The following is a 10,904-nucleotide window of genomic DNA, read 5'->3' on the forward strand; positions in this document are numbered from 1 at the left end:
ATAGGAGTAAACAATGCCCTTCTTTGGTTTTGGGGAAGAGTTAGCACCCTAATGTTGGTGTCAGTGGGAGGAATAGTGCCCCGTCGATGTCAGTGGGAGGAATAGTGCCCCATTGTTGGTGTCAGTGGGAGGAATAATGACCCATGATTGGTGTCAGTGGAAGGAATAGTGGCCCATGATTGGTGTCAGATAGAGCAATAGTGCCCCAATGTTGTTGTCAGTGGGAGGAATAGTGCCCCATCGTTGGTATCAGTGGGAGGAACAGTGCCCCATCATTGGTGCCAGTGGGAGGAATAATGCCCCATCATTGGTGTCAGCGGAAGGAATAGTGGCCCATGATTGGTGTCAGTGAGAGCAATAGTGCCCCACAATTGGTGTCAGTGGGAGGAAATGCCCCTCCATTGGTGTCAGTGGGAGGAATAGTGCCCCATCATTGGTGTCAGTGGGAGGAATAGTGCCCCATCATTGGTGTCAGTGGTAGGAATAGTACCCCAGTCCCCATCATTGGTGTCATGGGGAGGAATAACAGCCCATTGTTGGTGTCAGCGCCAGAAATGATGCCCCATTGTGGTGTCAGTTGGGAGAATAGTGCCTTTTATCAGTTGGGGGAAAGTGCCCCAAGGACTGCATAAAGATAAGCAAAGGCCTGCAGTTTGGAGACCACTACCTTAGAGATCCTTCAGACACCTTTATCAACTCCCTATGCTCAGATTGGACTGGCTATTCATGGTAAACAGATAACCCCCATGTATAGGTCCAAGTCATTTCTAGCCCAAGTTTTCACTCTCCTTTTGTTCACCCCTAGTTGCTTTGGTGGTGTGACAGTGCAAGGAAGTGCCACTGTGCAAAGTAAAAAAGTAAAAGTAAAAAAAAGGGACATGGGGTTCCCATGAATAAACAATGCGGGACTCTGGAATATCAATTTTGAGCAGAGAAAACAGTTTTCACAGCTTTCTCCGGGTTTTGGTATTCCCAGATTAGGTTCCAGAGTTTGAAGACTTCAAAGAGTTTACGGAGGAAAGAAATCGCCAACCCAGTATCCAGGTCTTGCAGGAGACTGGCAGGCTGTGAGTGCAGTGCACATGGCCCCTATAATGATAGGCTTGGGCACAGCTCAGTGCTCCCGTTAGGAGACAGGTGTTGTACTCCACCCAAAAGAGACAACACTCCATGCTGGAGGAAAGATTCTGTGTCCATAGAACTGGGGTGGTCAAGACGGCTAGGCTAGACTGGTGAACTGAGGGAATCTGGAGGTCTAGGAGGAGTGAGAGAGCCCGGGGTGCCAGGAGATCCCCTATTAGGAGACCAGGGTGTGGGCCCGTGCAGTTAGGGTGTTGCAACTCAAAGGCTGTGAGAACCAGGAAAGCCCAGAGAACCAGGAGAGCTGGATGAGATGGTCTGAGGGACCAGTGAAGATTGAGGCTCAGCATTTTTCCACTATCTGCTTAAATGATGAAAATCCCCTGCATGGGACACTATTTTGTTTGACCTTTTACTTTTGTTTGTTTAACAAAAGTGGGCTGTCAAGCCCTAAACCACAGTTCGGACTGGCATGGTCACATCCCAGCCGTGATGACCATGGCTAAAAGTTCACTCTCCTGGGTGTGAACACTCATAGATGTGTAGCATTTTTTTTTTACATATGCAGATGTAGTCATGCATTTCTGGAAGACCTCAGGAACTTATACCCATGGGGCTTTTATAGTGGTGGTATACATTAGAAGTTCTTATTTTTGTCTAGAGGTCACCGGTGCTGCAGAATGGGCAGTCTCATCTCTCCCTCCTTTGATATGCAGGTGACACTTGTCACAAAGACCTGCTACAGATAATAGGAACACACTTTGACACCCAGGTGTCACCCAGCCTCCTACTGTCACCTCTCTGATTACATCTCGTAAAATGCAGTTTCACAGATACCACAATGGCAGTTCTCACATTTATTACAGTGTGGCAAAAAAAAGAAGGTACACTTTAGATGTTAGCCTACAATAAACTACATGGCCCAAAATGAACATCTGACCATCAAACCTACAGTATACTGGATCAGCCTGTCAGCCTTCCTATTCCAAAACCTTGGCTATTAATAAGGAGCCCCCCTTCATCCCTTCCTTCATGTCTACAGTAGCCTCCACTCTTCTGGGGAGGCTTTCCACAAGATTCTGGAGTGTGTCTGGGACCATTTGTGTTCATTTGTGAGGTCGGGTACTGATGTTGTATGAGAAGACCTGGCTCACAATCTGTGTGTTAATTCGTCCCAAAAGTGTTCAGTAGGGTTGAGGTCAGGGCTCTGTACAGGACACTCAGGTTCCTCCACACCAAACTGGTCAAACCAGGTCTTTATGGAGCTGACTTTGTACAAAGTCATGATGCAACAGAAAAGGGTCTTCACCAAACTGTTACCACAAGGTTGGAAGAGCTCATTTGCCTACAATGTCTTTGTATGATGTAACCAGGGCAGCCATCAGAAATTTTTGGGCCCCTTAGCCCCCTTTCACACGGTCGGACCGTTCAGGTCCGCCTGTCAGTTTTGACGGCGGACCTGAACGGGCTCTCCATGTTAGTCTATGGAGCGTCGGATGTCAGCGGAGACATGTCTGCTGGCATCCGACCCGGTTCCGATCCGATGAAAAGCAGACGGATGGCCCTACGTCCAGGTCCGTCGCTGGCGGATCGGGTGAGATCTGACGAAAACGGACATGCTGTCCGTTTTCGTCCGATCCCTCCATAGGCGGCAGCGGCGCCTGACAAGCCCCTCCCCGCTCAGTGAGCAGAAAGGGACCTGTCATCCGCCGGCTCAGCGGAGATCAACGGACTGATCTCCCGCTGAGCCGGCGGACCGAGGCGGGCTCCGTGCAAATGGAGTCCGCCTCGTGTGAAAGGGCTCTTACACAGCTTTAGGCCTGCCCCCCCCCAGCCTGACCACCAACATTCCCCAGTGCTTTCCCACAGGCCATCTCACCGAATCCACACAGTGGTCACCTCACCTGTACGCACTCAGCCCCCCCCCAAAGCTGTATATATGTCTGGACCTACACCTGTATATATGCCAGCCCCCCTCACATCTGTATATATGTCAGCCCCCCCCTACACCTGTATATATGTCAGCCCCCTCTCACACCTGTACATATGCCAGCCCCCCCTCACACCTGTATATATGCCAGCCCCCTCACACGTGTATATAAGTCAGCCCCCCTAACACCTGTATATATTTTAGCCTCCTCTCACACTTGTATATATGCCAGCCCCCCTCACACTTGTATATATGCCAGCCCCCCTCACACCTGTATATATGTCAACCCCCTCACACACCCGTATATATGTCAGCTCCCTCTCACACCTGTATATATGTCAGCCCCCCCTCACAGCTGTATATATGTCAGCCCCCTTCACAGCTGTATATATGTCAGCCCCCCTCACACACCTGTATATATGCCAGCCCACTCTCACACCTGTATATATGTCAGCCCCCCTCACACCTGTATATATGTCAGCCCCCCTCACACCTGTATATATGTCAGCCCCCCTCACACCTGTATATATGTCAGCCCCCTCCCACACCTGTATATATGCCAGCCCCCTCTCACACCTGTATATATGTCAGCCCCCCTCACACCTGTATATATGTCAGCCCCCCTCACACCTGTATATATGCCAGCCCCCCTCACACGTGTATATATGTCAGCCCCCCCTAACACCTGTATATATTTTAGCCTCCCCTCACACTTGTATATATGCCAGCCCCCCTCACACTTGTATATATGGCATTCCCCCTCACACCTGTATATATGGCATCTCCCCTCACACCTGTATATATGTCAGCCCCTCTCACACCTGTATATATGTCAGCCCCCCTCACACCTGAATATATATATATAGCAAAACATTACACATTTAGAAAATTAGATGTATCTATCCACAAGAAATCTGTAACTATAATGAGATTCAATGTTTTATAAAGGCAGAAAAATATACAAATGAAAATAAAATACTTTTTTTTTCTTTTCTAACAAGCTACACCCTATACAAATTAAAAAAAAAAAAACATTTTATTTTCATTTGTATATTTTTCTGCCTATATAAAACATTGAATCTCATGAATCTCATTATAGTTACAGATTTATTGTGGATAGATACATCTAATTTTTTAAATGTGTAACGTTTTCCTTTTTTTTTTTAACGTGAGGGTATTTTTTTAAACAAGCCACACCCTATACAAATTGAAAAAAAAAAAAACTGTTTTATTATTTTATTTTCATTTGTATATTTTTCTGCCTTTATAAAACATTGAATCTCATGAATCCCATTATAGTTACAGATTTATTGTGGGTACATATCATTTTTTTTAATATTTTTTTTTTCTAGATGCAGTAAATTTAGGTAGCAAATCCTCTGGGCTTGACATTGCCCATTGTTTGGTCATTATCAGCAGCCCCCAGATGTTGGTCTATCCAGTCAATGCATCCTAATGAGGGTGAATGAAGACGACTTGTATTGTGCCCCCCTGAGATGCGACTGATTGGCTGGGGGGGAGTGTGGGAACTCCGTCTTGGCAGAATCTCCACGCATTATTATGCAGAATTAGAGGAGTCTATATAAGCCGCCCCGGCCATACGTCAAACGGCCCTTATCTGAGACTGTCTTCTGACTACAGCATTGGAGTAAAGGTAACCAGGCACGGGGGGGTTCTGGTCCTGTAAGTCGGATCTTTGGGGGGCTTAGAAATTAATTTTTTCACCAAATTAAAAAATATTTAATATTTAGAGCAAAATCTACATCTGGCAGGTTATGGTATAGCACAGCCCCCTAATGATTTTCTCCTGTTTCTTACAATTGCTGCCTTTACATACCAGATGCAACTTTTTTTTTATTAGACTTTTTGGAATTTGTGTTACTTTGTATTTTATCCAGGATTGCATTACATTGATTTTAACATCTTTAGCCACTTAAGATTTTTGCAAAATTCGCAAGGCCCGGTTCACACCTGTGCAGTTTGCTTTCGATCCGTTTCTGCAGTGCATTTTGCGTTCTTGCAAACACAAAAACGCAAACCGTTGCAAAATTGCGGAAAAAGAAACCACGCACTACACACTTTTCTGCAGCTTCTCCGTTTGAAGTCTAAAAAAAAAAAACAACAACATTTTGTGTTCTTGCAAACACATGTATTTGATGCAATTTTCCTGCTTTTTTTGGGTGTTTTGCAGTTTTTAGGCTTTTTTTAGTCCAATTTGTTGTTGAGCAGATTCAAAAAAACGTAAACCGTGGCAAAATTGCAGCAAAAAAAAACGCACTACACGCTTTTCTGCAGCTTCTCCATTGAAGTCTGAAAAATGCAAGTTTTGCGTTCTTGCAAACACATGTTTTTGATGCATTTTTCCCGCTTTTTTGGGGTGTTTTTCATTTTTTTTTTCGGCCAATTTTTTGTTGGGCAGATTAAAAAGAACGCAAACCATGGCAAAACTGCAGCGAAAAAACGCAGTACACACTTTTCTGCAGCTTCTCCGTTGAAGCCTAAAAAATGCACTGTTCTTGCGTTTGAGCCTGGGTTCACACTTGTGCCTTGCAGACACCACATGTGATTCGGGCAACGAATCGCACCACATTCCTGCAACAATTCTTTTTTTTCAGATCCTCGGAGAGTTCTTTGCCATGAGGTGCCATGTTGAACTTCCAGTGACCAGTATGAGAGAGTGAGAGCGATAACACCAAAATTACCACACCTGCTCCCCATTCACACCTGAGACCTTGTAACACTAACCAGTCACATGACACCGGGGAGGGAAAATGGCTAATTGGGCCCAATTTGGACATTTTCACTTAGGGGTGTACTGACTTTTGTTGCCAGCGGTTTAGACATTAATGGCTGTGTGTTGAGTTATTTTGAGGGGACAGCAAATTTACACTGTTATACAAGCTGTACACTCACTACTTTACATTGTAGACAAGTGTCATTTCTTCAGTGTTGTCACATGAAAAGATAGAAGAAAAGATTTACAAAAATGTAAGGGGTGTACTTACTTTTGTGAGATACTGTATATATATTCATACGCACTATAAATAGATATTAAAAAGTTAAAATGTAGTAGGGTAGTGGACAGTGTATGTAGAGCAGTGGATGGTGTCAGTAGTTATTTATTATTTTATTTTTCTATAATTTTTTACAATTCTTTTACTATTTTTTTTTTTTTTTTAGGAGCTTTAGTGAAATAGCAGGGGGAATCTGAGCCGCACTGGGTGATTAGGGTGTGCCCAGGCATATCTGGCACACCCCCTGCACACCCCTATGGCAATATCACAGTCCCACTATAAGTCGCTGATCGCCGCCATTACTAATATATAAAAAATAAAATAATTCCAGACAGTATACAGTTGTGCTCATAAGTTTACATACCCTGGCAAAATTTATAATTTCTTGGCCATTTTTCAGAGAATATGAATGATGACACAAAAACTTTTCTTTTTGGTGTTTGGCTGAAGCCATTTATTATCAATCGACTGTATTTACTCTTTTTAAATAATAATGACAACACAAAATACCCAAAAGACCCTGATCAAAAGTTTACATACCCTGGTGATTTTGGCCTGATAACATGCACACAAGTTGACACAAAGGGGTTTGAATGGCTATTAAAGGTAACCATCCTCACCTGTGATCTGTTTGCTTGTAATTAGTGTGTGTGTATAAAAGGTCAATGAGTTTCTGGACTCCTGACAGACCCTTGCATCTCTCATCCAGTGCTGCACTGAGGTTTCTGTATTCTGAGTCATGGGGAAAGCAAAAGAATTGATCAAAGGATCTGCTGGAAAAGGTAGTTGAACTGTATAAAACAGGAAAGGGATATAAAAAGATACCCAAAGAATTGAGAATGCCAATCAGCAGTGTTCAAACACTAATCAAGAAGTGGAAAATGAGGGGTTCTGTTGAAACCTAACCACGGTCAGGTAGACCAACTATAATTTCAGCCACAACTGCCAGGAAAATTGTTCGGGATGCAAAGAAAATCCCACAAATAACTTCAGGTGAAATACAGAACTCTCTGAAAACATGAGGTGTGGCTGTTTCAAGATGCACAATAAGGAGGCACTTGAAGAAAAATGGGCTGCATGGTCGAGTCTCCAGAAGAAAGCTATTTCTATGCAAATGCCACAAAGTATTCGCTTACAATACGCCAAACAGCACAGAGACAAGCCTCAAACCTTCTGCCACAAAGTCATTTGGAGTGATGAGACCAAAATTGAGCTTTTTGGCCACAACCATAAACACTACATCTGGAGAGGAGTCAACAAGGACTATGATGAAAGGTCCACCATTCCTACTGTGAAACACGGAGGTGGATCGATGATGTTTTGGGGATGTGTGAGCTACAAAGGCACAGGAAATTTGGTCAAAACTGTTGGCAAGATGAATGCAGTATGTTATCAAAAAATACTGGAGGAACATTTGCATTCATCAGCCAGGAAGCTGCATGTGGGACGTATGGGACATTCCAACATGACAATGATCCAAAACACAAGGCCAATTCCACCCGTCATTGGCTACAGCAGAATAAAGTGAAGGTTCTGGAGTGGCCATCTCAGTCTCCTGACCTCAATATCATTGAGCCACTCTGGGGAGACCTCAAATGTGCCGTTCATACAAGACAGCCCAAGAATTTACAGGAACTGGAGGGTTTGTGCCAAGAGGAATGGGCAGCTTTACCATCTGAGAAGATAAAGAGTCTTATCCACAAATACCACAAAAGACTTCAAGCTGTCATTGATGTTACAGAAGGCAATACACGGTATTAAGATCTGGGGTATGTAAACTTTTGATCGGGGTCATTTGGGTAGTTTCTGTTGTGATTATGATTTATAAAGAGTAAACACAGTTGATTGATAATAAATGGCTTCAGCCAAACACTAACCATGAGTGAGAGAAAAGTTTTTGTGTTATCATTCATATTCTCTGAAAAATGGCCAAGAAATCATAAATTCTGCCAGGGTATGTAAACTTATGAGCACAACTGTACATCCCATAGTTTGCAGATGCGATAACTTTTGCGCAAACCAATCAATATACACTTATTGGGATTTATTTTTACCAAAAATATGTAGCAGAATACATATTGGCCTACATTTATGGAGAAATTCGATTTTTTGTACATTTGTTTTATTGGATGTTTTATAGCAGAAATTAAAAAATATTGTTGGTTTTTTTTTTCAAAATTGTCGCTCTTTTTTTGTTTATAGCGCAAAAAATAAAAACCGCAGAGGCGATCAAATACCACCAAAAAAAAGCTCTATTTGTGGGAAAAAAAGGACGTCAATTTTATTTGGGTACAACGTCGCCCAACCATGCAATTGTCAGTTAAAGTAAAGCAGTGCCGTATAACAAAAAATGGCCTGGTCATGAAGGTGGAGGGGGGGGGGGGGTAAAATTTCCAAAGGTGGTTAATGAGAGTTGCAGATTTGGAAAATGGCTTTTCCAACGACCTCAACATGTAAAGTCCGATATGAGGAGTTCTGTGTCTGGGATTATAATTTCTATAATGAAGAGGTTTATAGAAGAGCTGCTAACACCAAATCCTTCCCCTCCCCCGCAGATGAAGGAGAAGTGCGGCACCGGACATCGAGGAATTAAGGATCAGAGGGAGCAGAAGGCGGGGGGGTGTAGGTGAGTGTGACTTGGAGTGTGTGTAAAATGTGACTGCGGTCACAGCCAACAACTGACTGCAGCAAAGGATGGGAACATCACTGATATTGGTAGATCCCACTATGAAAGAAAATGATACGGCTGTGGCAATTCATGCATGCGTGTTTATGTGCGTTGCATTAAAGTGGCTGTAAACCCTTCCCTATCCCCAGTGCAGAGACTGGCCTCAGGTAAAACACAGAGATGAAACAAATCCTCCTACATAAGTTGTACCTGTTTATCTGCATCCTTCTCTTCTCTACAGCCATTCAAAGTGCAGAATATATAAAGCTTGTCAGAAAGCAGGGGGCGGAGAGCTGAGGTTACACATTGCAGAGCTCAGTGAGAGCTGATTGTAGGGAAGGGACACCCCCCCCCCCCCCTTCACATAACACTCCGGAACAGAGCTGAGGCTGTCAATCACAGGCTGTGTGCTGGAGCTCCCTCCCCTGTCACCTTTATTTCTCATGGTGTCAGGAAAACTTGTCAAAAGTGACTCATGTAGATAGCAGGGGAAGGAGGCAGCAGAAATAAAAGACACTTAGTGCTCTGGATTGGGACAAGTACACACTATAGAGGGTTGTGCTTTGTTCAGATTTCATGTCTGAGGTTTACAACCACATTAGGGCAGCCCATTCAAATGACTAGGTTGGCAATGCACCGAAACAGCCAAAAAAATCAGTCAGGCCCCGTTTTTGGCAAAGCAGCACAACACACAGTAGCGTTTTATTATGGGATGTTTGTTGAGTGGAGTTGTGTTGCCTTAGTACACGGGGTCTCCAAACTTTTTAAACAGTTTTTCTGTCCTTCAAACTTTAGGGGGGGGCCAGACTGTAGCCAGTAGGAGTAGAAAATGTCTGAGTGTCAGACAATGTTGGGGCACTGATACCAATGCCCCATCATTGGTATCAGTGGGAGGAATAGTGCCCCATCATTGGTGTCAGTGGGAGGAATAGTGCCCCATCATTGGTGTCAGTGGGAAGAATAGTGCCCCATCATTGGTGTCAGTGGGAGGAATAGTGCCCCATCATTGGTATCAGTGGGAGGAATAGTGCCCCATCATTGGTGTCAGTGGGAAGAATAGTGCCCCATCATTGGTGTCAGTGGGAGGAATAGTGCCCCATCATTGGTATCAGTGGGAGGAATAGTGCCCCATCATTGGTGTCAGTGGGAAGAATAGTGCCCCATCATTGGTGTCAGTGGGAGGAATAGTGCCCCATCATTGGTGTCAGTGGGAGGAATAGTGCCCCATCATTGGTGTCAGTGGGAGGAATAGTGCCCCATCATTGGTGTCAGTGGGAGGAATAGTGCCCCATCATTGGTATCATTGGGAGGAATAGTGCCCCATCATTGGTATCAGTGGGAGGAATTGTTCCTCATCATTGGTATCAGAGGGAGGAATAGTGCCCCATCATTGGTATCAGTGGGAGGAATAGTGCCCCATCATTGGTATCAGAGGGGGGAGGAATAGTGCCCCATCATTGGTGTCAGTGGGAGGAATAGTGCCCCATCATTGGTATCAGAGGGAGGAATAGTGCCCCATCATTGGTATCAGTGGGAGGAATAGTGCCCCATCATTGGGAGGAATAGTGCCCCATCATTTGTATCAGTGGGAGGAATAGTATCCATAGTTTGGAGACCACTGCCTTAGTGCATTTGGGAGCCAACCAAAATGAATAGTGGAATGTTCTGCTGTGAATTGGAAAGGTGTGATCAATACTCACATTTTACTCCCCGGAGAATATTGATCTTTTAGGGATTATTATGTAGGATTTCTGTTCTAGTGCTGACTTTGTTTCTTATTTCGACAGATCCTGGAAATTGTATACAAAGTTACATTCTGCATCAAAATCTACAAATAACGCCCCCCCCCCCCCCCAGCTTCCTCTTCATGGATTAGAATCCATCCAGCCTCGGTAACGTTCGCTTTGTTTTCAGCAATTAAAGGGCCACTACATGTGAATTACAACTTCGATCACATTTCATGGTATCCTGGAACTGACAGAAGATTATTTGAATAATTGGGATTTTTGGAAGAGTCATGTTATGTATTCATAAACCCAATCAGAGAGGCCTTGCTTACACTAATGAATGAGGGGGGGGGGGTACAAATAGAAAGTTGGGCTGCAGTTTTACTGCCTGGCTCCCGATCATTAGCAGAGACTGAGAGCTCTCATTGACATCTGGGTCACTGTGCTGGGAAGGCGCTCTCAGCACCGATAGCACTGCCACCCAT

At 44.2% G+C, this 10,904-nt stretch overlaps 1 long non-coding RNA gene across 1 annotated transcript; it reads left to right on the forward strand.

Moving 5' to 3' along the window:
* Positions 1 to 4,542: 4,542 nt before the first annotated feature.
* Positions 4,543 to 10,904, forward strand: LOC141110182 (uncharacterized). Its single transcript, XR_012236254.1, has 3 exons — positions 4,543 to 4,664; positions 8,580 to 8,650; positions 10,480 to 10,904. It is a non-coding gene; the product is annotated as an uncharacterized lncRNA (long non-coding RNA).

The sequence above is a fragment of the Aquarana catesbeiana genome, linkage group LG10, assembly GCF_042186555.1.
Source record: "Aquarana catesbeiana isolate 2022-GZ linkage group LG10, ASM4218655v1, whole genome shotgun sequence".
Taxonomy (NCBI): domain Eukaryota; kingdom Metazoa; phylum Chordata; class Amphibia; order Anura; family Ranidae; genus Aquarana; species Aquarana catesbeiana.